General features: G+C 35.2%; 1 protein-coding gene across 2 annotated transcripts in view; it reads right to left on the bottom strand.

Annotated features, from left to right (window-relative positions):
• The window catches only part of IMMP2L (inner mitochondrial membrane peptidase subunit 2), a 428,918-nt gene that overhangs the window by 26,815 nt on the left and 378,414 nt on the right, over positions 1 to 23,689 (bottom strand). The window lies entirely within an intron of this gene.

Raw genomic sequence — 23,689 nt, 5'->3', positions numbered from 1 at the left:
ATCTAAAATTGTTTCAGGCTTGAGGTTCAACATGCAAATAAAATCTAGACCTACTCTGAATACAACAGCAGGAAGAAAATTATAAGCTTTAATACTGGCCTCTTTCCAAAGTACAGGCCATATCTCAAACAACAAATGGGGGCTCTGATGCAGAATAAATTAAAAAATACTGATAATTCCAACATTTTTATAGAGCTATTCCTCAGTGAGCCACAGCAAACTTCATAAGATGGTACCATTAGGCTCACATCAGAGGTGTGGAAATAGGAACAACAGGGCTCTCCTGAGCTTTAACCAAATACAACTAATGATCAGAAAACACTGATTGTCATATAGAGACCATGTATTTTATTTTGTCACACTAGCTTGGCTTCAGACAAAATTGTCTCTTCATATACTACTTTCAGCTTGAGGGCAGCTGGAGAACAAATTCATTATAACGATGATATCTCTTTGTTGGCTAACCTTTTAGACCTCTGATGCCTTAACCTAAAATTCTGTGTGCTAAGGGCTGTACTTGCCTAAGGAAAAGACAGCTTTTCCTAAATTGCTTTGAAATGTCACATAAGCATGGACAAAAAAGATAGAATGGCAATTTCACTTTTTAATATTCATTGTTAAAAGAACTTACGGCATTCCCATGGTCTGTCTTCACAAGAACAGAAAAAATGGCACATCTATGATTTTTTTTTTTTTTTTAAATATTTTGCTTGTCCAGTCCTTCCTGACTAAGCTCTCTGATACATGAACTCCTTTCCTCAACTTCCATAATCAAACAAGATCAGGAGACCTCAAGGAAACAAGATGAGATATCCAGAAAATTAAAAGTAGATTACTGGAAGTAGAGAATCTAATATTCTTAGCAATTATGTGATTACAAAACTCATCTCTGTATACTTGACATTACTAGAATATTCCTAACATATTACAATGCTTTATAAATGTATTTGTATACAATGTATTATATTTGTATTTTTATATATAAATATATACAAGGAATATATATTCAGATCTTTATCATAAAGAAAAACACTTGGAGAAAGCTTCTCAGAATGCTTTATTAAAAGCACAAAAGTGTCAATCCTTTTTCAAGTGGTATCTACGGAAAACCTGAGCAATTTCAGTAAAGCCAGGGTTTTGCTAAAGTTCAAACGAGGCAATCATTTTGACTGGACTGCGACAATGTAAAGAGTCTTGTTAACTTGTATGGCATCAGCCAGTTTTAGAAGGGGTAAAGCAATTGACACTACCCATTTAAAGAACATGAAATGTGAGGACAAGGACCCATAAGAGTTCACCTTTTTCCATGATTGCCAAGTTATTCTGATCAAAAAGTATCTCAGCAAAAGCTTCTGTGCTTTCTTAAGTATTTGCAGCCCCTCACCTGTGGCTCTGACTGGCCTTTACTTAGCACAAATAACTTTAACTGGTTTACTGCCATATAGAAAAGACTGGTTCCAAATTAGTCTCTTCTGATATGAGATACCAGCAAAACTGATTGCTCAGTGCCTTCTTACTCACCTCCCACTCCCTTGAATATTAAAATTCCAGAACTGCTATGAACACCTGAAGGGTTTTTACATACGTAAGGAATGCATTTGACTACCCTACTGCATACATATATAACTCCCACTAGAATTGAAGGATTGTATAGTGAATGTTATTAAGAAAATAATCTCATTAATATTTCAAAGGGCCAGACTCCCTTCTCAGAATAGGCAGCAAATAAAGATAGCCTACAGAAAATACTAAGCCCAGGAGACCCTGTACCCCATGTTAATTAGAGACCTTCATATATGGGGAAGACTTCTAACAATTGATGTCATAAAGATATCTGGAAAGAAATGAAAAGAGCCAAGTAGATGTGCCTTGGATGTGTTAAGAATACCAGCCTAGGAAGATGCCTTCATACAGTTAGAGGAGATTCAAGGTGCATCAAGCATTTCTCAAGGCATTCCTTCTCCAAAGGGCTACTACTGCACTGTGATAACCCACTGAAAGTGAATATCACTGTAGAAAGATACAAAATTCCCATGGCCACGGGAAGGTGGCCTCATGAACCTCTGAAGAAGAGACAGTAAACCAGAGACTGGACACACAAAGTAGAAATAACACAGAAAGCAGGGAGCAGCAGCCAGGATTATGCAGCATGTGTGTGGGAACTCCAAGTTAGCAGCTTATGTGCAAGAGGGGCATCCACATGCCCCTCCACAGAAGTTTTTGGAAGAAATACACCACAGCAATCTCTTTTGTGGAGTCTGACCCTGCAGAACATGCCTACCAGGTCTTTGTCTGTCTTCTGGATTCCAAGAAGACAAGCTGGATTGGGGTGCTGACCTCCCTAAAGCATAGCACTCATAGAATCACATATATGGCACACTACAGAAAACTAGAGAATTTTGGTGTCAGGTGGGAAGACACCTTGAAAGTTTAGGATTTTGAGCATTAGGTAAGCACTAGTCAGTGGGGTTTATATTAAAATTTCAGGTTTAGATGCCTGAAGGTCATTGAATTTCCACCTTAGGGTTCTTTTCTAGGATCACAATGAGTAAATATATTTTATGCTTGTTATGAATCTGATAAATACACAGTAATTTAATTTTCCCAATAAAATTATCAGCAGGGGGAAAAAATTATTTTATTAACTAAAACCAGGGAACAAAAGTGTGATTTGTGCAGATCCCCACCTGTTTCAGTAGGGCTTCCCATAGTGGCAGTTATCTTTCCACTCAGAGTAAATTACAGGGCCAAGATCTAACTGTCTAAACAGATTTGCTAACTATGCACACATTGCAAGCATAAGCACAAACAAAAAAAAAAAGTGGAAGAAAACAAGCTATCTTTTTTTTTCTCTACTAATCTTAAATACGGACTAAAACTAGCATTTTAAGGGTGAGATTTCATTTCCAGACTATAGAGAGCTATTAATGAAGTTTGCATAATGATTTTAGACAACTCTTCTCCAATATACACCATATTATAATGTGGACAATGAATGCTTTTATTAACAAGCAGATGAGTTTTCCATTCCTATGCCAAATAAGGATTCTCTCATAATTAGAAATTGCACATCCCCTAGAAGGAAAATTCTTACTGAGTACACAGCTGCGGGGAAACCCTGCTGCAGCTGCACCCTGCTTCCCTCCGAAGAGGTCCCCATGGTGTGGAAATTACTTCCAGCAGTGTTATAGGCATAAATGCAGATTAGATTTTAAATATATTTCTAGCTTTAGTTTTGAAACACGTTTTATACTGAGAGTGCAGTTACAAACAGATTCCACCCATCCCTTCCTCTTTAACCCCAAGTTTATTAGCAGTATGTGTGACTGAAACTTAAAGGTGGAATTGATGGAGAAAAACCAAACCATAAACCAGTGAAAACATGTGTAGTTTCAAGTGGATACAAAGCACTTTCAAGGATAAGGATGAGCTTCATAAAAAATATCTCAGCACACAGCAATGATCTCAGGTAAAAGCAGACCTTCTTCCTTCCACAGGGTTTTCCTGAGCCTTCTATTGCATCTAAGAAGAGCTGCAAGAGTTTTTCCCTTCCTTCTTTCCTTCCTTCCTTCTTTCCTTCCTTCCTTCTTTCCTTCCTTCCTTCCTTTTTTCCTTCTTCTCTATCTCTCTATCTCCCTCTCTCTCTCTCTCCTTCTTTCCTTCTTGCCTTCTTTCTGCTCCCAAGATGGTATAGGAAAGCGGTTTAATAGCCCACAACCATTCCAACAACTTTTGGGGAAAATGGTCTACCTAAACTCTTCTAATATCCTTCAGGCCAGACAAACCACCATGGCTTTTAGCTAGATTTCTGCGTTTTGCACCCTGTAGTGTTTGTGTCTTTCCAACAACTTTCAAACGCCCACTCAGCCAAGTGGCAACAAAATGCTCAATTTTGAGACAATCTGGAGATTTTCCCTTGCTCATCGCAAAGTTTGTTACATTTTAACGTGTAAATCCTTCATTTCAAACACTTGGAAAACTCATCTGATTTGCTGCCCACTAGGGTCTCTCTCATTATATACTAATGTCTATTTCTGGAATCTAATGTGAGATCATTTGCAAGGTAACATGTGAATCACACAGAATCTACAGATAACTTTTCTATTCACAATGCTGTCAACTTGAGTTTTATATCAAGGAAACATGCTGTGAATATGATAAAGAAGGTAATCTGAGGGCTTTTCAGACATTTATTTTAAGGCTATCAGAATTTGGGGTAGTCTGCAAAGAAAAAGATAAAGATAGACAAACTAGTAGCTTAAAATCAGTAGTTTATTTACCTAAATATTTAGCTTCCAAGTGCCTTTTTCAGTGTGTTCAGCACTGATTCATAATCTCTGTTAGATAGTTAGATATTCTATATTACTTTCTCCAGAACATGTCACTCTAAAGAGTAGAGTAATACCATTAGTATCAGTAGGCAGGCGCAGGCAAACAAAAAATTCTAAACTGAAACATACCCAATAAAATTTCAAACATTTCCAGCTTTTTACACTCAAACCTATTTTTCTGTAACAAGTAATGCTGGCCCAAACATCAAGGTTATCATCTGCTTTCTGAATCTGCCATAGCAACAACCAGCTCTAGTTTCTCACATCAGCCTTCAGAAATGCTACTTTAAAGTTCAATTAGATAAAGGAAATAAATTCCTCTGCAAATTCGGAGACAACCCTCAATGTGTTTTGCAGGCACAGATAGTCAGTGAATAGAAATATCTGGGTGAAATATTTCTATAATATTTAAAGTAGAAGTGCAGTTCTAAACACTAATAATTTCTATTCTTTAGTGAATATCACAATGACTGCCTATGATCAATTTGTACCTATAAAGGTAGCTTATGAATGCTATTTGTATTGAGTAGCTTAAGATACCTAATTAAAAATTATAATTTTATTCAAATACAGACCTTTTTCTCTAAAACTCTTTATAGTAACAAAGAGAATCAGTTAGCTTACAGCACCCTACATTTTTGCAGACTCCAGTGGGTACACTTCCATTTTCAGTACAGACAGCTACATATTTACCAATAAGAATGAAAATTTTTAAAATTACAGAAGATGTAAACCTCTCATTTTCCAGTGGTATTACAAAACAAACTACCCTCAAGGAAGGAAATTTGATTTACAGATAGAACACAATCAAATGCATGGCAGTTGTAAGATTTTACTCCATCCAAACAAAAGGCTGAAAAGCTGTCCATAATGTAATTAATGGAGCTTAGAGGCAAGTGAGAATTCTGGCCTCTCGTTTGTGTTTATCGGTATTCTTGTCAGCATGTTAGTTAGATACACACAGTTGTGTTGTGATATGCTGACAGATTTGGGCTGTATATATTGCTACCAATGGATGTGGGCTCAGTTTGCACAACATATGCCTCCCCAAATGGGGTTTCCTCTAAGGAGGAAATGAAGGGCATCCAGTGCATACTGTTGCCATTATTTGAGTCACAGTACTCACAACAGTTACTCAAACATTCTTACTGCACACACCTAAAAAAAAAAGAATCCCTGGTAAAGAAGTTTTTTTTTTTTTCCAGGACATATGAAGGATTCAAGCAGCAAGTATTTTATCAACAACAGATTCAATTATAAGGACCCTCTACATACACACATCATCATTCTAGCAATCTTATGTCTTTCTTTTGGTTTCTATCAAGGACAGACACGTGTCCTTCTCTCACTGACAATTCTGCACTATCTGACCTGACCTCATGGGCATGGATCATTTCTTGACTGCATTCTTTTGGAGTGCTCACATCTGACCCACAGTCCTGAGAAGTCTAGTACATACTAGATTACTACATTAGATGAAAGATGAAAAGAATTCTAAGAAACTACTGGAAATATTCAAAAGCATTAAATCTTAATTTATGTAGCAGGTTCAACTCAGTCCTTTCAAGACTCTCTGTTTATCTTGACTGCCTCTTATACTGAGAAACAGCCAAAGCAAGGAATGTTTTATAATGATTAGGAAGATTTTTGGAACCATTTTAATCAACTCTCTTATCCTACTTGATTGTATACAATGGAGCAACCATCCTGTGTGTATGGTAATATCTCCATGGTAACAGATTATAAAACATAAGCACGGGATTGTGATCACTACTTAGAAAAGAAGGTGACTGAACATGAGGAAATTGCACTCTCAATTACTTCCATTTCCTTAGGATTTCAGCAACGACATTTAAGGATTGGAACGACCCAAGTTGGAATCTCCAAGTTTCACTTAATAATATATTAATCAGACAGTTTATCTATTTATACTAGAAAAAAATAGATAGATAGATAGATGGATAGATAGATAGATAGATATTTTTTATCATATTACGTTTTTTTAAGGTAACCTTACTTACGACTCACCATGAGTAAAGTCTTGCAAATAACTTAATATTCCCATCGAAGTCAATTTGTCTGTGGGAGCATTTATGCTCTTAAGGGGCATCACTTATTTTACAGGATGTATGCCTTTAAAGTGTACTGTATATTATAATTTTCATCTGAAGTATAGTCATACAAAAGAAAGTAGCAGAGGTACCTCAATCCACTTAGCTTTGTGAGAATGCATGAGCAAGGAAAAGGATCTGATCAGACATCTCCTTAGTTACAGTTATGGACTATTAATAGGAAGAGACCAAGCACAATATGATTTCAGCAGACTTTTAGGAAAATTGCCTTTATGGATAAGTAAGATACTTATGTTTGAAGCATATTTAAGTAGGACGAAAGAAAGGTGTCAAAGCTTTCTCTTCAATTTGTTGCATCTCATCTTCTCCTGTGTAGAAAGAACATATCATCTTCTCCTAACTATAAATCTTCTGGTTTGAGCAGTGATATCTAGTGCCCTTGCTTTTGCAGAACACAGATTACAAGAATTACAAAAATAATTATTTAGTTGTGTTTGCAGCAGCATGAATTTGCAGAGAGAACATAGGCATTTTGCCAGTTTAGTTGACTTTTAGTAAAAAAACATTTAAATATATTATTATTACATTATTATATTTTATATAGGTTGAGCAGGAAGCAGAGCCTAAATACCTAACCATTTATACCATGTCCAAGGCAAAGAGGATGATTTACCTTCAGCAGTAACTATTTCTCTGCACTGGTGGCAGAGGGAGCAACACAACCAGCTAATTTTACAAAGCTTCGAGTTACATGTCATATATTCCAACCACAGTTGCAGTTCAGTGTTTTATTTATTTACAAATAAAAGGGACTGGCTTGCAGAAGATGCACTTCTCTCTTGGCACTTTGTCTCTGAACAGGTTTGTGTCTAAATATCTGCTATTTTGTTCCTGCTCTATCTATTTCCACACAGACCCAGAAGGATATAATCATTGACCAAAGTGCAGACAGCCCACCTGTCATTTTTCTTGCTGTAGCCTGCTTGGAATAGAAGCAGTTTGAAAGATGTACTGTTGCAAGCAGCAGTTTGTTTGCATTACTCGTGAAAGTCCTTCAGCTAAATTTCCACACAGCATGCTCATTATGTCTGTGCAAGTGTGTCTGTGGAGCTTTTAAGCTTATTGAGACAAATAGTGAAAGTAACAAACAGCGAGAGCTTCCTGTACTGTGTTTAAGTAGATTTCCATCTTAGCTTATTTTGATCTCCCTCAGTGAATGATCCTTTTAGCCATTTTCATATCATCCTAAACATGCGTCAAAGGTTGAGAAGCAGCACTGCATTTATTTAAAATCTCTAATTACCAAAAAAAAGCAATTTGTTAATTATATTTCTTCTAAAATTATAGGTATATTATCAGTGGTAATCTTAGAGGAATGTGTTGGGCTCAGCAAACAGTAAAAACATTACTGTGGACTGCATTGTTTATAGGTCACACTTTCCACATACTGAAATAATTTTTCTTCTCCCTAAAAAGCATTTCTGAGCTAGGAAATAACCTGTCTGGAAGCAAAAGATCCTTGGGTAAAATTGGACGTCATTATTCTAGAGATCAGACTAAATCATCCAAAGATCCCTTCTAACCTCCATGAAACTTACAGAAACTACAGGACCTTAATGAGTGAAAGTGTACTCTTTAACAGAGCCACATATTTTAAAGATCATTATGTTAATTTGCTATGAACTTCTACAGTAAGAACTTATCAAAACTTTAACTTAATGAGGTATAGAAAAATTTCTTACTAAGAGACAATATTGATTCTAAGACTGCAAGTGATAAGAATCCAGTACTCTCAGGTAAACTGCCCTGGAGGTTACTGCCCTTCATCATTATTAATTTTATTTACTTTTTATTTTAATTCTCTCGAATTCACATTCACTTTATCCCATTAGGATATGTTTCTTAAACCCTTCCTTTTGTCAAAAATCTGAAAATAAAAATCTATTGTAAATAAACACCTACCATACTCATACTGTTCAATGAGATCGCATACTAATATTTTGTTATTAGACAGCAATTCCTCAAACTCCTCCTAAAAAGGAAACACAAGTCATACCTGGTGTTTTTCTGAAAAATTACAAGCTAACATATTCTTCTTTAAAACAAAGTCACGATTTCAAGTCACGATTCCAAGTCACGATTCACCAGCTAGTTCTCTGGTGATTCTATCTGGAATAGTTCATTCATTTACATAGTTGGTTTTTCTTTTATTTTGATTAATATACTATGAACCTGCATACAGACATACATGTGTCTGTGCTTTATACATATATATATTTGTCTATATTCTGCTTGCAGGGTCTCTTTGCACCCATTTAAGGATGTCCAAATAAATAAATCCAGAAAATGGCCATGCAATTTCATCTGGAAGTAATGAAACTGAACTGTAATATGTACTTAAAGTTCTACAGCTGCAAACGGTCTGTAGGATCACACTAGAGTTAATTCCAAGATAAAAACCACTGTAGTGTGTACCATGTGATTGACAGGTCATTAGGGCTTTATCACTGTTCAGATCCACTTCTGTTGGTACACACTACTTTCTAAAGTCACTAATTCCACTGTAATTGACATTGTACATAAACTGCTAAAAATTCTACCCAAACCCCTTTAGTTTACAGAATGATATACAGATGTGGAATTAGGCTTATTATGTTTGGAAGTTATGTTATGTTGTCTGTCTTAACTCTTAGTTCTCTTAAAAAGAAAAATAACCTTTGAAATCATATTGATCCTCTATGGATCTAACCTATTTTTATTTTTGAAAGATTCCTTAAAATATATTTCATTAATATTCACATTGGCCAATTAGCCCATATTGCAACTTAATCCAGTCTTTTCATCCCTTGACCCACCACAAGGACTACACTTTCACAGATGGAATGACAGGAAGACAGAACAGAAAGACTTCAGCAGCTCAGCATGGTTCATGTACTATGTAAGATTTTGAAGCTGTAACACAAAGTTCTTTCAGGTTTTGTACAGATGAGTACATAAAAGCACATTTTTCCTGGAGACTGTTGGTTATTTTAAATACTTCAAAGGCATTGACTTTTATATTTTATTATTCACAACAGAAAGCTATCCCACTTGTTTGACACGTTATGTCAATTACCACCAAAAGGCTCAAATTTGGGAATGAGCAGAACAAATGTGGAAAGATCACCACATCCCTGATCAGGGAGAAGCCAAAACTTCTGTTTCTCTACTAGGTTTTCGAGTCTGAAGTGACAGCAGTTTAAATGAAGGCTTACTTGTAAGGAAGCTTTATTTTAGCTTTCATCTTATTTTTCATTCACTTTATTCCCACCTTTACATTATATCAAAGCTGCCCACACTGAAGGAAACTTACTATCTTTCTTGAAATTCAAACACCCATCTGGACTGAACAATGCAGTATGAAAAGAACCTGACATTGCTTCCTTAATTTCTTTTTGCTCTATTTTTAAGTAAAAAGCTTAATAGAATTGAAGTTTTCAAAGATGAGTGATCACAATTTTTAAGTAAGAATCTTTATGCAGAGGATCACATCCCTATGAAGCCTCACTGTATTATCACCATCTGCAGCCATACAAGAAATAGATGATGCATCCAGTTTGGCCAAAAAAAAAAAAAAAACAGAGACAAACAAAAAGAGTCCGACAATGAAGAGAAAGGAAGAGTTGACATTGCCATAGTATTTTTCTAGCATGTCTGAGCACAGCAGTTAGCAGGAGTTGTTCCTGGTTAGCATAGCTGTTAGCATAACCACATGAGCTAAAGCCAGCTTTTAGGGCCAATAAAAGTAGAAAAGTTTAGGAAATGTTTTGTATAAATAGAAACAGACAAAATGTGATCAATCACCTGTCCTAAATAATAGCCTGCATCTTAAATAGGTTTTGTGAGCTCAAGGTAGCAAAGAGACAAACTATGCCAAGTTGCTGACCAGCAAGAAGTACAAAAGCCTGAAAGAAATGTCCACACTGTGAGCACCACCAGAAATGCCAGCAAATAAGAAAACAATCACATTTTGAACAGACTAACCATCAACAAGTTGTTCTCTACCCAATCCTATAACTGACGATACTCAGTTGGGGAATGTTGCAGTTTGTCTAGAGCTTCTGTAAAAAGGCTTCTGGGAGGGAAACTTCATGACCCTGCAGAAGCATCCAAAATCACTAGGGAACTGGGAAGAACCCACAGGACCCCACAGCCATGCTTCAAGGGCTGTGCAGAGCCTGACTGACATTACTCACCCACCCCGATTCTCTGTAGGACTGCAGAATCTCTCCTGACAAGATGGCAGGTCAAAATATTTTCCTTCTAAACCTCAAAAACTCTGGTTTATTTTTCAGAATTCTAGTAATTATTAACAGGTGCGTATTGCCTAGACTTTCAAAGGCATGTGTACCCCTATACTACACAACTGTAAAGATATTGTTATCATACACATGCACACATATATACACACACACAATGATGAAAACCAGTGTTTTCTGATTTGCCAAATGCTTCATGGGAGGGCACCTGAATGTATGTAAATTCATGACTGCACAAATACATTCCTCCAAGTGCAATATGGTCCCCAAAGTAGTGTCACTTATTACTGCATATGAAAATATTCCTTTGAATGTTAATGCCATTGAAGTTAATTAGGTTGTTTGGGTTTTTCTTGTAACTGAAAACAACGGTGATAAAATATTTAACAAGTGAGTTAACATTTTTTTCATTTCAGATGAAAGATGTGCACTTGATTGTCTCCTGATTCCTTTGTAAGATAAGACCAAACAAACCATCAATCGTTTCTCAGACCTGGAAGACCTTGCTGTGGTAATCTTGGTACAACAGAAAATAGTTCTGAAGGTTTCTGATTGTGTATATGCATCATTTAAGATTATATTCAGCTCCAATTTTAACATCTTCTTAACTAAAATGTTCCAACGGTTTGGTTTTCTCTTTTTCCTGAAAAAGTATTTTCAGCACAATGGGTTGAGATTTCTTCATTGATCAGTGGGAATGGAAAAGACCCAAGACCCGTGCTGCTGGAGGGCAGCATAACAGTGATTCAGAAAACCTCCCTGGCCTCAGCCTTGAAAAGGTTGTTTGGGAACACAGAATGGCAGAGAGCATTATGAACATGGGGAGCTAACCTGCAGCACTGCAACACTTCATTAAAATAAATGCTTGAGGGCTTTGTATGCCCCAAATGAAAAGTTTCGTTTCCTATCCAATCAAATGTTTAATATTGTTCTAAAGTACATTTCAGTATTTTGGTATAATAAAACAAATACAAAAAAAATTAAATAAGATTCCCTTTTCCTACATGCTTTTTAGTTCATCAGCTGAACTAAATATCAGTTATTCTTACAGTTGTACTTGCAAGTTCTTTAGAAATATTTAATTTTGTAAAAATCTATTATATTTTGTATAATTCCTAGCTGATTTACATTTGTTCAGGCAGACTAGGTTAAATCTTTATTTACCAAGCTATTCTATTATTTTTTCTGGGATCAGAGTTAGGCTGATGGGACTAGGTTTAATGGAAGTAGCAAGGTACACTGAGTAGTGCTGCACTTTTTTTTTAATTAAGTTTTATATTTTATTTATTTCATTTGATGCTACAATAAAAAAAAATAGATATAGCATTTTTCAGTGAAACCAAGAAAAAAATCACAGACAATACAGAAGTATTGGGAAGAAAAAGGACAGAATTTCTATGCAAGATTTGTTAGCCCACCACTGGGAATTCGGTAAAACTGTTAGCAAATCTGAGGACTTCATCAAACTGAGTAGGAAGCTTAGAGCTATGTTTCATGCTTCTATACATCCAACCTATGTTTTACTTACTCCAAGTTGGACTTAAAGAATGGCGACACATAATCCTGGCTTCCATTCTAGCTACTTAGCCTAACCAAAAGTTACTTTATCCTGAGTTGTGTCATTTCATTACTTATGAATTTTCATCTGGGATGCTTCTCTTCCTCACTGTTTGAACAGACAGCCTTGAGTCACAACTCAGACATACACGTCTAATTTTTAGATAAGATGCACCTAAGATAGGACCCTATTTTTTCTTTTTTTCCTTAATTTTCTGGGGTTTTTTCTTTTTTTTTTTTTTTTGCCTAAACTAATTTATAACTTTACTTATTTAGGTGTGAAGAAAAAGGAGTACATTCTGAAAATCATGCCTACAATAGCCATGCATGATGATGTCCAAAATTTTACCAGCTTACCTATAATACTAGTTGTGCAATAATTTTTTCAAAAACACAGATTCCAAATACTTTCTTTAAGTTATTGTTTGCAGTTTTGCATCTCTTTATAGAAAACTGCATACGTTGTATAATCTGTAACATTAGTAAGAATAAACCATAAAGGTTGGATTTTTCCTCATTAATGTATTTGATTTTATATTCCTAATGCACCCAAGTAATGTATTTACTAACTTGACAGTTGTAGAAAAAAATTTAAGGACACCTTTTTCTAAGAGCATAGAACTTCTATATTCATTTGGAGTATCAAAGTGGGTGAAAATTCTCTGCATTTTCTTATATATATTTCTTCAATGTTTAAGTAGTAGATGTAAAATATGTTCCTTACCAGGTCTTTCAGAGAATATAAAAGCTTACTCTCTACACCACACTACAAATTCTGAACATATTAATATTGATTTATACTTTTGAGACAGGTTCGAAAATAAGATAAGAAATGCAAAACTAATTCAGTGAGGCTATGCACATTAAAGGTCATTTATATTTAATACTGCTCTTTCAAAAGGAACTTCTTGCAAACATCTTACTTATACATATTTATTTAATGATAACTCTGGATTTTAATGGAAAAGTGAAAAATGTAGTTGGTAGAGCAGATTTATTTGCTATATTGGAAATCGGCATTCAAAACTGATTTGCTTGAATATAGAAGTTTTTTTTTTCCTCAATAATGTATGCTTAAAATAAAAAGGAGAAGACTTACCACAGAGGCTTTTCAAGAGCTGTACTCTTTAATGTATTGCACAATCAAATCACGATAATGGGAGGGAGTAACAATACTGCTTACGCCACTCAGAAGTTCATTGAACCCTTCATATGGGCAGAGAGGTGTGTGCAGTCAGCATTCTTGAAGGCTCATTTTCACACTGACAAGTAAAAACAGGAAGTTCATAGGTGTGTAATCGTAATCTCACAACAATGAACTGTGGAGGCAATGATGAATGCTGACAGTAAACACACCTCTCTCTGGAGCAAGTAAAAGCTGGTCAATATGCACTTATAATCCAGTTTTCATAAGAATTATTCTTTTACATTTCATTCAAATGCTGCTTTCAGTTTTCCCAACTTTTTTCTTTCTTTGCTTCTTTCTCCTTTGCTTCTTTTTCTCCTCATGGTATTTTTTTCCTAAAATTGTTCTGTTTCTGTATTACACCTTCCTTTCACCTGACCCTGGCTTCTTTTTATCTCAAACACACAGAACAGAAGACCAAAAGAACCAGCAAAATTCTTAGTGAAGCTGGTAAGATTAACTTATGAGTGGTTCAGTTTACACTAACAGGTTCAGTCCATACAACTAGCAGGTTGAGATGAGAGTTAACACTGTATGAGTTTTTACACATGAAGCAGTAAGGAATTAAGGAGTAAGACCAAGCAAGCAAATGGATAATGTGAAGCATGAATATAGCTAGCACAGAGCTTAGAGAGACAATCTTTCTGGAGAACAGAATAAAGGGGATTTGGAAATTCAAAGCCTGTTGCATGGGAAGCATGCTGGATTCAGACTGGTGACTTTGAAGCAAGCATGTGAAGGTGTTTTAGGCATTGATACATGTTCTCTGTAGAAGAGAGTATCTCTCAATCCCACAGTATGGTTAGAACAAGAGTAAATGGTACAACTCTATGGCAATTTTTTGTAAATTTACTATTTAAAATCATGACACAAAATAGTTGACCAAGTACCTTTTATTTTATACACCATTTTTATTATTTTTCTTTTAAACTTTTTATCATGCTCTTTATTCTAGGCTAGCTGTTCCTCCCCTTCCACTCACAGAGAGTTTCATTTCTAAATTGCACTTACTTCATGCTTTCATTCAGGCCACACTGTAGGAGCCACACTGCTCCATCTTTCTGTCAGTTTACTACCTGTCAACAGCAGGTATCCCTCTGCCATCCCATCTATCTAAAGCTGACATTTTCTCACACAGATTAAGAGTAAGAAATAGGTAGCTCTGAGCAAAATTCTGGAAAGCTTTGGCATTACTGTCTTTTTTAAGTGTTGTGCTAAAAGGATGGCATGTATAAAGGAAAAAATGGGGCATGATAATGGAAAAATCTTTATGACAGTGAAAGGGCTGGATTTGAAAATGTTTCAGAAAGGCATCATAGATGACTTTCAATCAAATTATTTCACAGTTGTATTACTTGAAATGTGGCAAATACTTTTCAAAGTATATATCTCAAGTATCAAAGAAAAGAGTGTTGGAATCAGCCTACATTCATAAACATGACGATGATTTTAGGTGCTTCAGTTCTGAACTGCTGAACAATATACCAATATAACTATATATGGGGAACTGCATTCAAGTAAACACAAAACATCCAGCCTTTGAGCTACAATTCCTTTTTGTTGTACAGTTGGGTTATCAAAACCAGAAATATCAAAACTCAGTTACTTTCTGGAATGCAGTCTAAAGTTTATGTAAAAATATAAGAAAATACATATATATATATCTCCTATATATATATAAGCTTTTCTTTAAAAAAAAATTACATCACTGCTCTTATGTGCCAATATATCTCTTCCAAAAACAACTATTAAATAAATAAAACATGTAATCAATTTTTCTTCAATTTGCTAGGTTGCTCAGTGTATTTAACTATAATGCTGATGAGTTTTAATGAAACTGTAAGGCTGTTTTTAGTTCAACATTAATTGCCTGATATGTATCTTGTAAGTTAAATTAGATCTTAATATTGGCTGATAATGAAAAAATGGATCAAAATAATAATAATAGGGAAGTAATTATGAGAACATTAATTATTATAATCATTGTGTCTGTCAGTATTAAAATCATGCAATGGTAATAAAATGATACCAGATTGAGGTCAACTTTATTCTCCTGTAGAAGTCTTTGTAACATGAAATTTAAAGCTGTGGAAAGTAACAGTGAAAGAGCCTCTCTAAAGCACATAAAATGGTTTTCAACTAGCAGGTAGCTGGAGGTGAATGGCAACTGATAGGTATTTCCTGAGCATTTTGATACTTAATTAGTTACTCTGAAAAAGAAAATGTAAGAGAGAAATTTTTCCAAGCTGCAGTTGTCATGTCCAGAGACTCTGAGCTGCCCAGCCTAATTTAAGTCTCATTATGCGACATATTTGTTTAGGAAATAAGAGTATCAAGGTGTTCTTTAAGCTAATTGCTTTACAGAATACAGAAATTTTCTCTGAGTAACACAATGAAGCTTTATGAGGTAAATCAAACTGAGACAGCAACAGAGGAAAAAAATCTGGTTACCAGAAATGTTGAAGAGAATTGGTTGAAGTGATAAGATTGCTCTAAACTACTCCAAATGGAAATATTGCAGCACTACTTGAATGTGTAGAACAGGATATAGGGAAGAGAACAGATAACTTGACTCACTATATCTTTTAAGACAAAGTACCTTCTGCCTGTTCTTGGTATTATTTCTTTTCTTAAATATCTTTAACTTGTCAATTATATGTAACGATATTTTTTTTTTTTTTTAACACAGGAATGTCCAGTAACCATTAGATACATATAGTGCAACACTGAAATCAATTTTCAGCATATAAATGTAACATAATTACCATTTTATCCAACATAATGAAAACCAGCTACATACTATATTAGTATGGTATATACATTTTCACATAGATTAAAACTACAACACAAGCAAAATGGTTGTAAAATAATACTACAAATTAGGAAGCTTTAAAGATCTTTCCTTTAAATCTCATCTTAAAGAAACAGTAAATAGTGCTTTCTCATTTCAGTGTAAAAAGGACACAGTATTTCTGCAAGATCTTTTTTTCTGAAATTATTATGGTCCTTTACTGCCTATAGCTAAACTCGGTGCTATGTGCGATTTAAATAGATGGTGCTTCATTGTACTTGCATCATAGTATGCAAATATAAATAAAATCGGAGAACAATTAATGATATTGGTTTCAGGGATATTTCATCACTAACTGCTGCTTTCCTGCCAATGTAGACATGAATTATTTAATTTTAAATGACACCACCTGCTCCAACCTATAAGTGAAATGAAAAAGCTGCCAAATAGCATGTTGGGTATTAACTTTCAACCTTTTCTTTGATCAGGCCTTCCTCTATAACATTAGAAGCCAACAATCTTATGGAATGAAAAGCACCACAGTATATGTCTGCAATTCAATTTCAAACCCTCATTGTGATGCCCGAATTAATGTATTTTTTTCGTTAGTATTTTTCTTCAGCTGCAAGGTGGGTCACCAATTACTTCAAGCAGACATACTAGATAAATGTCCACACCTCATTCTGACAAGGACAGTAAAGACAAACAAACATTTATAAATGAAGGCTTCTCTGATTTTAGTTGGGTTTAAGTTCAAGGCCTCTGCCCAAATTTTCACTTTCCAAAATATGAGACAGTAAGGACATCAGTGAAAGAGGAGAGATTTTAAGAGTTAAAAAATCATACAGTTCAAAAAGTAGATATGAACTTGTCCATACAAATGCAGAGCAAATGTAGCTTTGGGCAACAGGACATAAGGCTGGCTTTGGGAGATAATTCTGTTATCTTTGTGCTTGAAGGTTCCCTATTCCCCTAATAAAGTGCTAATAAAAAGTTAAAATCCAGTACACTGTCATACATTTTCTTCTATGTCCTTAGTGTCACATTTGATGTTTTGTCAAACTGTTTATCATCATATATAGAACTGCCTTAGCAAAAGAAAAATTCATCCTACAAGCACTTTGCATGATAGAAAATAGCAGCATAACAACCCTTTCAGTTTATGATTACTGGCAAGAAAAACCATAGTGATGTTTTGCAACAAGCCGTCAAAGACTGTTTATATCTGGCTTTCCTTGCTGAAGTGGCTACAAATACTTTAACAGCTACAACAAAGTCATTTGCAGTGCTAAAGTTCTTCATCCTAACAACCACTCAAGTTTAACAGCAACGCTGCTGTATGTTTCAACAGCACACAGCCCAGGTTTTATGCCCCATATTTGTGCATGTATATTTGTTTCTGATAAACCCACATTTTTTGTCATAAACATCACTTTTCAAATTCCTGTATTGAAAGTGTTATTTGTTACCTCCACACAGTCTCCTGATAAAATACTTGCTAAAGTCAAAAACTGTCTTCCTCAAGACAGTTAGTACTAGACAGAGTCAGAGAATCTTAATAAAAAAAGATCATTTAGATTCCCTGGAAGATTACCCTATCTGAATATTTCCATAGTTAGACATAGTGCTCAGATGGGCATATAGCAGCAATAATTTCTTTTGCTGCTATGCAACCAAAAAGTAATAAAAGACCAGATTATGGATATCTCAGAGCTTTTTTCAGAAAACCTTATTTATAATAAAGCAAAAGCAAAAGTAAAAGTGGGTCAAACAAATTTACTTAGCAAGCCCACTCCAAAAGCATAGGAATTACTCTTTATGTTTATGTAGTCAGTCATAGATGTGACGTAAATGCATAGGGTTCTTCTAGCAGATTTCACAGTAGTCACTCAACTTTAGTTCCTCCTGAAGGTACAGAAGAGAGTTGGGTTCCTAGACTGTAGCTCCCAAAGCTCAATGTGTTGAGCACTGACAGTCTAAATCACATGCAGGAAAAAGAAAAGAAGGAATGACAGAAGATCTAAATGGTGGTAGGCATTCCATGTCACACATCTAAGACTCCGTGCCTGAATTTCTGTGTTTTAAAGCTCAGTTTTATCTCACTTCCTGTACTTTAATGCTAACTTCTACTTTTCTGTCTGTGCAGGCACCCATTTCTAACAGGAGGGACAGACCAGATTAGTTTATAGCTCAGCAATTAAGATACTGATAAGATGTGGAAGTGAAGTATTCAAATCTATTCAGGCTGAAGAAGGCCTTGAAACCATTGTTAAGTGCTTATCCTAGACATGCTTGAACATTTCAAAAATCAGGAAAATCAGAAATACTTGAAGACCTAGACAAAAGGATATGTATCCAAGGAAGTTTTTGCATGAAAAAACAGGCACCAGTAGTGTCTTAGGCATCCAAGCAGTTTAAATAGGTGTCTCATAAACCTTCCCCCTCCACTCTTCTGGCATCTAAGCACATTAAATACTGGTGGTCTCCATTAAATACCACCAGGAAAAGCCTAATCCTCGCCATTATAAATGATTCTAGCATTCAGTTTTTCAAGCAGACTGATGCTGCCAGTCATAAAAAAATAAGCACTGAAGTGCTACTAAACTTGTAGAACATTTGTGATTAGAAATAATTCAGGATCTTGTACCAGAAAAGGCATTTTATCATTAAGCAGAACTTGCATGCCCTTTTGAGAGGGTGCATATGGACCAACTATATTCTCCCTTTACAATCACTGAAAAAGCATCAGAGTGCTGGTGCATTGTATAGAGCTGATCTACAGTAGGAAGAGGCAAAAAAAGCTTAGGGAAGTCAAATACTGAAATCACAGAAAAATGGTATTAGGTTTGAAGAGGTGAGGGAGTTGAAAACTGATAGATCATAATTCAGGGTCAGGCACTTCTTTTTTTTAACCTATGGGCTGAAATTCTACTTTATGTGATAGAAAAGATGAATAGTTCCTTCAGGAAGTACCTGAAAATTGTTTACTGTTCTCATCACTTTGCCACAGTAAATACTCACAGCACATAATATATTACCTAGCAGTTTAGAATTATTGCTTTGCAGCAATTTCATAGTGCTTGCTTCAAAAGAAAACATGATACATGCCACATAAAGGATAAATGATGACAACAACAAATAAAAGATATATTAGTGCTATTTTGAATTACAGAAAGTTCCAGTCTATTCTGTTTTGTCCTGCACTTGTCAATAATATACGAAGGCCTTTTCAGTAATTGCTATTTCTAATAATAGAAAGTATTTAAATGGACTTTCACTAGACTTTAAAGCATTTCAATGTTTTAAATATACTTGTAGAGAAGACATAGGAAAAATGGACACATATACTCATTTACTTACCTTCCAAAGGTCAAATGGAAAATCTAAAACAGATCAGGACATTGAGTGAAGCTCTTCCAGACTGTATTTTGGAGTTTTCTTTCACCTGACCTTACTGTTTGTTACTTGTCTCATTTTCCCACCTCTTACCTTTCATCTTAGGATTTACCTTTCTTTGAAAGCAATTATAAAAAGATGCAAATATATGAAATTATTGCAATCAGCTTCACAGCTTAGAAATTCAAGTATTGAAGCTGTTCCCCCTTTGAATTTCACATGCTAAGAGGTAACTTCAACACTTAAGACTAAAACTCTGTTTAAAAAAGCTGAAGTCTTTAAAGCCCCTAAGTTCTCTTTTTTCTTAAAGATCATAAAAACAGCAACCAAAATGCAATGTCTCACCTAATTTGAATCTTCATCAAAATCATATGGCATTCTTTGTTCAAAATAATATTTCATGGAAAGAACCACATGTTGATATTAAGAAAAGCAAAGCAATTAATCATCCTTTGTATGAAATGTTCTGCAGTCACTGTCATATGCAATTTTATCAGCTGTACTGAAGCCACAGTACATTCTGAATTTTTCACTTCAGGGCAGGAAATGGAGAACTTCTACTGTTGTCTGGATTATGATGAGCTGCATTCTGATCCATTGTGTTCTAGTAAAGGTTTTAAAACTAATATATTAATAGAGTACAATCACTCCTGGTTATCAGTTTCATAGTTTATTGCAGTTTCAAACACGTGGGCTGATAAAGCCTTGGAAAATCTGGGAGGGGGTTTTCTGCTGGCATGTACAGTCAGATTTCCTGCCTTTCTTATACTTCAGGTTTATAGACTCAGTTTCCATTAGGTACAACATCTAGAAACTGCAAATAAGTAGGGTAGAATATTTTCAGACTTCACAGAAAAACTCTTATAATTTCAGATAAATTACAAGCTGTGTTAACTAATATTTCAATACACCACTGTTTACATATTTTCTGTTTTATGTGTTCTATGTAAGATTAGGCCTAAGTACACTAATACACTAAAAGCATTTGAACTAGTAAAAACCACAGAGATAATTATAGCTAAAGTACACATTCAGATATCCTGTTAAGACTTATTTTCTCCTAAGTAGAAAAACAGTTCATTAACTCTTATTTCCCTGTTCATAGATACAGATCTATGACCACAAATGGTCAGTTTCTTAAAATATCCATCGATCCATGAGCCTAAATGAAACATCAACATCTAAAGTAACTGCACTGTTGTGAATATACTAAGTTCGTTAATTAATTAATAGTTAGTAGCCTCTAGTAAAACGCTGTGCTTGAAAATCGGGGGTTTAGAATTTACAAAGAAATTATTGATTTTCAGGAACTAAAGGCTTAATTTAAAATATTCATGCAAATAAGGAGTCAGCCCATACCTTCATTTAAGTAATTTACACAAGCTTAAAGTACTACAGTGCCTGTCCTAAAGCAGAAATCCATCTAGCCAAGAGAAAAAGGCAAACAGATTCATGGGGCTGAGAGTGACAGGACATATGTGTTTGACAGCACCAGAAGGAGATTTTTACTAGACCTGCAATAAGACAAGCAGGTAGGACAACACCATAACTAAGACAGGTCTCCCAAGGACTGTAATTACATCAAGGACCTCAAAGTAACCTGGTACCAAGGAATTTTAAATTAATCACAGCTTGCAATTACCTAAAGCCTTCTATTTTGTGTTGGGCCTTCTAAGGTACTAATTTCTACCTTCCTGTTTCATGCAGGCAATTGCTTGTATATGAAGAAATCTTCTTTTTTATTCAAGGATGCACAATCCATATGCAAGTATTTCACACACCCAACTTTTACTAAATATCTGATTATGAACTAAAATTCTTTTTGAAATATGCTGGGAAGAAATGCATATCTAGACTGCATTCACAGTGAGAGGTTTTTCCCCAAATACTATTGATCCCTGTTGCCAACTTTGCTGTTACTTTCCTAGTAGTCACAGTGCAAGCACTGGTGCTTACAAAACAGAATATGGGCACTGTGGACACTTGGAAATCCCAGGTTTCACAGTGGCAGAGCAGATCAGGACTTTGAGAAGAACATGGGTTCTTTCTAGTCCAATTGCCACACTTTTTGTCAACAGAAGATGGGGCAGGAGGGCTGAGAATTATGTATATGCAGGTCTCATCCAGACATCCTGCTTCGATGCAGCTGGGCGGGCATGCTCCCAACACTAAGATCTGGAAATAGCTGGCATCCACACACATTAAGTGGCTGCCAGAACTCAACCCTTCTGTTGTCCAAACCTGTGCAGATTACACCTCTCTCAAGTGGTGCTTATGCCATTGGCATCAGGAGTGATGTCATGCTGGTGCTAATTCTAGTGAGCTGCTTCACACCTATGGGCAGTTTGAAATTGATAATGGTTGAAATGAGGGAAACTGATAACGAGGGGGGAAAAAACCCAGAGGAATCTAATAAAGGTAGGTGAACAGGAAACATGGCAACAGATGAAACTCAATTTTGAAACAGGCATAATATTGTCCATTAGAGGGAACAATGGAAACTACTTACATATAGTGCCTAGTTCGAGCAACACACAGAAAAGTAGTTATTACTCACAGAAAAGTAGTAATTACTCACAGAAAAGACAGCACAATTGTAATGTAATAAAAAGTAAAAATATTGACCTGTTGAACTCTTAAGTACTGACAAGAAAACAAACCTGTATGGCCTCAGAGAATCATTTCAGTCACTGTACTAAAAAATAAACTGTTTTTAATGTTCTGGGTGAATGTATTTGATTTCAAAATCACTATACAGTACCAAGCATGGACAACACAATTTTACAGGTCCATATCTACACCACAAAATCTGTTCTTACCTCAAGTATTAGCTGATCAGTGTTAAAATGTTATAGATGTAGGGTATAAAAGTAATTGCATAATGAAAGGGTGAATCCCATGGAATGGTGTCATCTCCTGTCTAGTCTCCTTACCAAGTAGCCACCATTTCCATTTCATTACAATGATGTTATGATGTTATAAAAGGCTTGTAAAGTGCCTATAGGTTAAAAAAAAAATAGCACAGTGATAATCTACTCAGAGATCTGTAGTCGTATTCAGAAATTCAGGTTAAAATGAAGATACATACATAATGACATCCTTGTTGAGAATGAAAAATTTCTCAAAGATTAACAAAATGACCTATCAATTGTAAAGACATTAAAAAAAAAAAAAAAAAACAAAACCAAACATAAGAAGACAGGAAAACAGTAGCATATAATTTTTTTGTCTCACTTCTACCTCTGACCTGTTTAAGAAAAACCTTTCTGAATACATATTGCATGTTTTAGACATACTTTTTATCAATTCTTACCTAAACAAATTTTCTGTCTTTGGGCTGGGTTTGAAATAAAGAAGCTTTTTTTTCTCATGTAGTGTTTTCAATTTGCTTTTTTTTTTTGGTATTGTTTTCTAATGGAGCAAAGAATGTTGTGAAACACTTCACTTGTGAAATCCAAGCTAAATCCCCAGGGATAATACATGGCTTCTGTGGGTTGCAGAGCAAGGCAGATCTTTCATTTAACAAATGCAAGCTTGCCAAATATGCAGTTATAAAAGTTGAAGACTTGCAGAGTTTCTGTGCTCTACAATGGACTAGCTTTAAATTTCATAATTCTTTCAAGCTTAATCACATTTCTGGACTTGTAACTCTGTTTATGCTTTTTTCAAACGTTGTTTTCCTTTTAATCACTTTGATTGGGACAATACTGAATTATCTCATACCCTTCCATATAGCTAACTAGTTCTCTATCAAGCAAAAATCTGTCCTTTATATATTTACCATGAGCTATTTTAGGAGCATAAGATGCCATTCCTCTTTAATTGCTATTAAAACACAGAGCTTGTTTTTAGTTACTTATCAAGTAGAGTGCACTCTAGTAGAGAACAATAACAACAGCAATAATAACAAAGTTTATTAACTTAAACACAACTTATCATTCAATATCGCAGGAGCATCTGTGTGCAGTGTTTTCCTGCAGCCATACAAATAAAAGCAAAGAATCCTCAGCTGGGCCTGGACAACCTAAATATGACATAAAAAAATCTATTCCACTTTG

This window comes from Corvus brachyrhynchos, unplaced genomic scaffold (assembly GCF_000691975.1).
Source record: "Corvus brachyrhynchos isolate BGI_N302 unplaced genomic scaffold, ASM69197v1 scaffold32, whole genome shotgun sequence".
Lineage (NCBI taxonomy): Eukaryota > Metazoa > Chordata > Aves > Passeriformes > Corvidae > Corvus > Corvus brachyrhynchos.
Note: the sequence above shows the minus strand (reverse complement) of the source record. Positions and strands in the feature narration are given on the sequence as shown.